We start from the raw sequence: 7,333 nt of genomic DNA, 5'->3' as shown, positions 1-7,333 counted from the left end.
CGTGCAATGCGGTACATTGGTAAGGTGACATTTAAAACACGCAATAAAAACCATATTACTTTTGATCCACAAAAATTATTATGATGAAAGTTGTTTAAAAAACTGAGATGGTTACAACCAAATTACCATGGTAATTTAATATACTCTGCCATTGTGTAGCTAAAAGCTCAAAAACATTTTATGTCAGTAAAGCCGCGTTTACACCAAAGTTATTAACAAAATGTTAATAGCTTAATCCATATAGATTCTATTAGATTGAACGAAACTTGACAAACACATATGTTCATCATGTGTATATAAGTTATGTTCAATCTAATAGAATCTTTAAGGATTAAGTTATTAACATTTTGTTAATAGCTTTGCTGTAAACGCAGCTTTAGAAACAGAACTTAAAACTATTATATATTTTATTGAATGATGAAATACAAAATCAATATTTTGTTATTACCATGTTACAGCAAAACACTTTTATAAACTGCTTATTACACTACATCTAACCACTTTTTAATTTTAAGAACTGAATATACAAAAGTTATGTATACATTCAAACAAAAATGTTGACTGGAATACCAATAAAAATTGCAATAGATACAGTATTGACATTTCAAAAAATCTGGAGTGGCGCACTCACACAACTTTCCTTGCCGTTATGAAAAATGATCACCAGACGGTAGTGTTCACGCGCATCTCAAGTCTACTGTTCAAAGATCTGAGCCAGCTGGGCGACAGGACAATGACGCTGGAGACACAAAATAAGATGTCTGCTATCTCTTCATAGTGAATGATAAATATAGAATCAACAATTGAATAATCAAATTTTCTCGAATTTCGAGCTTATTTTCAATGTTATGTGAAAATGTTACTGAACATTAATTGTAGATTCTTATGCTCAATCTTTTCCACTTGAAAATTTTTGTTCAAATAATTGTATCTGAAGCCTGATAATTGAGAATCTGAAATCAAACGTTGCATAGATGAGACGGAACTCCTGAAATTTTCACAGATACGGGACTTGTGGCAGTTGATATAGCTTAACAATGTCTATTTTAGATATAAATTTAATTAAAATTGTTGGAGACGTTTACGATAAAATCGCAAAAACCCTGTTTTTGACAACATTTTCGCCATTTTAGTCGCCATCTTGAATTACATTTGATAGAAATAGTTCGTGTCGGATCATTATTTTGTAAAGACCTTAAGTTCCAAACTTCAAGTCATTCCGTTAATTGGGAGATGAGATATCGTGAACACAGACACTCATACACACAGACCAATACCCAAAACCACTTTTTTGGACTCAGGGAACCTTGAAACGTATAGAAATTCATAAATTGGGGTACCTTAACTTTTTTGGAAAGCAATACTTCCCTTACCTATGGTAATAGGGCAAGGAAAGTAAAAATTGGTTTTGTACTAGCTGTATAGAACATGAACTAAATGTAACAGAGAGGCTTATGTAGTATAGAATAAAGATACTATAATCACAATGTGGCCATTTGTTTGAGAAGGCTAAATTATGGCAAAAGTATGGTGGATTTGAAAAAGTTAGCCAACAATCAAAATGCTGAGAGAACAAATGGCCACAGTGTTATTATACAGTCTCTCTGTAGTGTGAAATGAAGGAAGCAAATATTAAATGCATGAAAAGTCTGTATATTGTAAAATCATTACAAAAAAGATTATGGATGTTTGAGATTCTCTAAAAATTTACTTATTGGCACTTGGCCTAGTTACATGTGATTAGGTGCTGGATCATTTCTCAGTTTTTCTCGACCTCCATCACGGTCTTTGGAGAATCAAAACCAATTTCGGATTATTATCTGGATTTCTTCATTTGGGGCACTGGAAGTAGACTTGATGTTCCACACTGCACCTGAAAACAAAAATTCATAATCCACTGTGAAAAACAATAATTTTAGAATTGAAAACTGCCATGTAATTTTCATATATTTTTCCAGAATAAAAATTTAGTGTAGAACTTGATCTGTGTAAAAAAATTTGGGGAAGATTGTGGGAACAAGTCACTTCATTGGAGATTCTAGTGAAGAAAAATAAATCAATTTCAAATGACACTGATAATATACTTCTAAGGCCCGTTTGCACAGTATAAGTTTAAGCTAAAGTTCAAACCTTTTTTTTAGTTTAAACAAAATTTTTGTTTTCACAGTATCAGTTTGAACTGTCTTGAGTTTAAACTCTAGGAAAGTTTAAACTACCTAAGCACGAGGTTTAAACCAAATAATGTTGATAACTTGACATCCATAAAGATTTGATACAGAAACATCTGATAGCAAATAATTTTTTGAAGATTTTTTAATTACTTAAGCTGGGATTACACCAAAGTTATTAACAAAATGTTAATAACTCAATCCTTATAGATTCTATTAGATTGAATGAAACTTGACAAACACATGTTCATCATGTGTATGATAAGTTATGTTCAATCTAATAGAATCTGTAAGGATTAAGTGTTCAACATTTTGTTAATAACTTTGGTGTAAACGCAGCTAAGAATAAATTCATTTTTAAATGATAAAAAATGGAATTATTCTTATTATTTTTTAACAATAGCTACCTAACCTAGTCTATAAATCAAGAATTAACAGATCTTTGAATTACTAAACTCAGTGATGTAAGTACCTCAAGATGGGTTTTAGTTATTCTTTTTTAATGAGCAATAAAAGTGTGTACTGCGTTATAATTTCAGAATTTTCTTGTCAGAAATTGAATAAGAATACAGTATCATATGTGCCCACTTTAAAAACAAACAATTTGAAGCAACCAACAACCAACTAGGCAGGTTTTTGGTAACTTAGCCCAAGTTAGGCTGGTTTAGTAAAGTTTAGCTTGAAAGTTTGTAGTTGATGACTAGTAATAAAAGCATAGGTAGTCTATTTTTGAGATTGAAATATAGGCTTATTAACTTTATTTATTTATTCCTAGATGGCTTTCATTGGCAGAGAGATCATTTTGGATGTTCTGCCTCGCCGTATTACCCAATGTCATTTTTTCCTATCAACACTCAAGTTTATAGGTTATATATTAAGTTCTTCATGTTTTCAATATATTAAATAAGATGATATGAAATATGGTACCTAATATATTATGGTTTATTTTTTGAACTTTACAAATAAATAATAGACTATACCACGATGAAACGTTTTCAGCATAGGTTAATCCTAACACATTCACAGAAAACTATAAAGGTAACAATCTGAAGTGTAGGCTATATGAGTAAAAATCAAGTAGGCCTATATCTTATACATAATATAATAAATAATTTGTAAATGTGTAGCTTACCTTTCAATCATTCAACGGATAGAGATCACAAAAATTACAAGATGAACTGAACACAACACATCTATAAAACACAGCTATAAAATGGAGGTTATTTTCTTCGAGTTGAGTTGTTTCATTGCGCATGCTTGAATACAATTTTGCGCGATATTTGAATATTGCAGAATAATTCATAGATTCCGTGTTTTTAGAATAATTTACATAATATTAAGCATAATTTAAGTGAAGCCACATGAGTGGCTTGTTGATTGACACTTTAAATTGTTGGAATCAATATAATAAAAGTGATTATCATATTTCGAATTGAAAACCTGAAAATGATTTCAAAGTCTTGGTGTGTTATTTTATAAATGGCATGATTTCGAGCATAAACAAAAATCCAATTGGAAAAAATGATATAACTTATTCAATTTTGGATAGAATCATTTGAGATTTTAGGACAATGTTGATAATATAAACAGAAACGTACATGATTTTTTTCAGAATTTTCCATCATCAATTAGCATAATTTCAAAATTTTAAACGTCAGTAGCCCGTCAACGGCACGTTTGACGGGATTTTTGCATACAGAAAAAATGCTGGAAATTCACTTCTACAGCCGAATTAGTCATGAAAGACTGTTTTTTGAACATTTTTGGGAAACTTGAAAATCAGTCAAATTTATTTCAAAGTCCCTATCTATATTAAAATTAGCGCAAAAGGTCTATTATATCATCAACAGTGCGTTGTAGACGATTTTCACAAGAGACAAAAAGTGTTTGAAATTCAATTCTGCATCCGAGTTATTGATCAGAAATACAATTTTTTGACTTTTTTGGGAAACTTAAACATCTGGCAAATTTATTCTAAGTCCCTCTGGATTATCGCTAACAGTCAATTATATCGTTAACAGTGCGTTGTAGACGATTTTCGCAAAAGACCAAAAGTGTTTGAATTGCAATTCTGCACCCGAATTGATCAACAAAAAGCCTGAAGTGAGACATTTTTGGAAAACTCAAAAAAAATTTCAGTCTTAATTGGTGCAAAACATTATTTTTATCTTGATAGTGTGTTGGAGACGATTTTTGAAGAAGATAGAAAGGGGTTAAAATTCAATTCCACTTAAGAATTGTTGGTCAGAAAGCCTAAATTGAGACATTATTAGGGATTAAGTTACACCGGTGAGGGGGGGAGGAGACACCTTCTGAAAAAAATGTTCGATTTTCACTTTTAACATTTTCACTTAGTTTGTTGACTGGGTAGGTACTGTAAAAATTCCATACTGTACCAACCTTTCTAACGTTTATTTTAGTAAACATTTCTAACGTTTATCAAACGTTGTTTTCATAACGTTTATCAGCATTATACCTTCTAGACGTTTATTAAACGTTTATAGAGTAAACGTTTATTTTGGTAAACTTTTCTAACGTTTATTAAACGTTGTTTTCATAACGTTTATCAGCATTATACCTTCTAGACGTTTATTAAACGTTTATAGAGTAAACGTTTATTTTGGTAAACTTTTCTAACGTTTATTAAACGTTGTTTTCATAACGTTGTTTTCATAACGTTTATCGGATTTATACATTTTAAACATTTATTAAACGTTTTTTAAACTTTTTGTGCTGTGTGGGTTGATTACAGATTATTAAAATTCTTTCACTGTGTTTGAAACATCTTTTTTTATAGAATATTGGGGCACCGAGCTTCGCTCGTTATTTTCATTTATTGATAAACAGAACACAATTCTTAAAATGATCGTGTTTATATTCTACAGCTGGCTATACGTCAGCTTATGAATTTCGGGGATTAGATATTTTGATTTTCCAGATGCACTTGCTAACTCACGTTTTTATTATCCACAGACGACGAACGTCTCAGCTGCTTTTCCAAGGATGAATTTTCCTTTTTATGTCGTTCAGCGAGTTTTCCCAGGGATGAGACCTAGTGCTATCGAATTTTCATATCATAGACCTACTATGTTCCAAATTTCGTGAAAATCGATAGAGCTGTTCTCGAGATCCGTTGGACATAGATAACCATAAATAAATATGAGTAACCAAATATGAAAATATATACAGAAATTGCTTGCTTAAATTGATTGGATATTCAACTTTAAAGTTCAAACTACTGATTCTTTATATCAGAATTAATGAATACGATTTCCTTCATAAATAATTGGATCTCCTTCATCACACAAATAATTCAAAAGTTCTGGTTTCCTATTATATCAAGCGAGCAATTCCTGTATATATATATATATATATATATATATATATATATATATATATATAGTAATGATTTTAATTTTTGGTCACTGTTCGTGAGCCATGTTGTAAGGGTTTTGAAATTATGTTCCTGTTTTAGGAAACATGTGCAACGGATTTTTTTTATTTTTGTCTAAATTAATAATTTGCAAACCTTTTTTTTAAGAGAAGAGGGTTTGATGGTCGGAACTAAATTTATTCAAAAAATATGAGAAAATTTAAATAGGAAATTTTATATTCTTTGGGATGATTTTGAATGGAACAATATATTAGGAGGTGGATGAATATAGTTAGAACTGGCAGAATGATAGTGATAAAATGTGATATTTAACTCACCGCTGTTAATAATAATTTCCTTACGCACGAGACGACACAACTTGACATGGCAACTTTTGGGATCGCACCGTTCACTGCCAACTTTGTAACCGCACTGTCTTTTTCAATCACTATCGGTTCATCACTTGTATTTTCCTGTACATTTGGTATCACTGCCAGTAAGGAACGGGGAAGGGCGAAGGAGTTGTTTTTCAACTATTATGTGTTGGAGCTTGGCTAGAGCTGCCTTATCTGCTACGATAGTATTGGCAGATAGAAGAGTTTAAATGAATTTGTTTTAGAAAATTGGACAAAATTTTTATTATTATGAAAATGGATCGTTAAAATATTGCACTTAACAGAAAACACTTTATAATAAGTTTTATAATATAAATATAAACAGGATACACACGACACGGATAGATTAAAAACTTACATTTAAACGAAAATTTTCGGGGAGCTGGGCCCCCTTTGTCAATCAACCAGGAAGTGAAGTCTTCAGTTCGTAAGTAAAGACTTCACTTCCTGGTTGATTGACAAAGGGGGCCCAGCTCCCCGAAAATTCTCGTTCAAACGTAAGTTTTTAAGTGTTTTTAATCTATCCGTGTCATGTGTATCCTGTTTTTATTTATATATATATATATATATATATATATATATATATATATATATATAAATGTTATGTTGGTTTGTGTACGCTTCAAAAACTCCAAAAGTACTGCACCGATTGAGTTGAAATTTTAACATGATATAAAATCCGCATCAAGGATAGTTTTTGGTCAATCGAATTTATAATCCGACTTCAGGACTCTTTCCTACGGTCCTTCAAAGTTTACATGTAGTCCATGGGAGAAGATTTGTGAGCTGGCCTGACACAGAAATAAAAATCAGCTGTTATAATCATCGCGTCATCCAACAGCTGCCGGTAGATCTGTTTTTCCATTTTCTTTCTTTCCACTGATTCACAAAATTTCAATTCTGAAAATAATTTTAACATGAGTATAATTTGTGGATTTAAGTGAAATTTTTAGTATTTTTTGTGATTGTGAAGGGAGATTTTGGTTTGTATTCATATTTTGGAATTAATTGATCTGATAAATCCAAAAATATTGTAGTACATACATTTTTTGGACTCGAAATAGTGTGTGAATTAAGTTATTATTTACATAACCTTCTAGACCGTGTATTTCAAATTAAGGTGAAAAGCAGTTTTGGGCGAATGCCTGTTGTTTTTATCTGCATTGAATCTATTGTCTATGAATAAATGAAATGATATAATGCCGCCGTGCGAACGATGTCCAAACATGGGTCGTAGAACTCGGAATGCTGTAAATTTAGAATATGCACGGGAAAATCAGCAGCAAGGAGATAAAATACCATTCAATTCCCCAGCAAGGTGCATTCAACTATATCTGAAAATGCAAACTGCTGTACAACTAGCACATAGGAAGTCCATATTGAGATATAAAATACTG

At 31.2% G+C, this 7,333-nt stretch overlaps 1 long non-coding RNA gene across 1 annotated transcript; it reads right to left on the bottom strand.

Moving 5' to 3' along the window:
- Positions 1-1,771: 1,771 nt before the first annotated feature.
- Positions 1,772-4,630, bottom strand: LOC120350431. Its single transcript, XR_005570765.1, has 2 exons — positions 3,301-4,630; positions 1,772-1,873 (listed from the first exon to the last, which is right to left on the bottom strand). It is a non-coding gene; the product is annotated as an uncharacterized LOC120350431 (long non-coding RNA).
- Positions 4,631-7,333: the final 2,703 nt, after the last annotated feature.

The sequence above is a fragment of the Nilaparvata lugens genome, chromosome 3, assembly GCF_014356525.2.
Source record: "Nilaparvata lugens isolate BPH chromosome 3, ASM1435652v1, whole genome shotgun sequence".
Taxonomy (NCBI): Eukaryota; Metazoa; Arthropoda; class Insecta; order Hemiptera; family Delphacidae; genus Nilaparvata; species Nilaparvata lugens.
The sequence above is the reverse complement of the archived record's forward strand: the minus strand, read 5'-3'. Positions and strand labels throughout refer to the sequence as shown.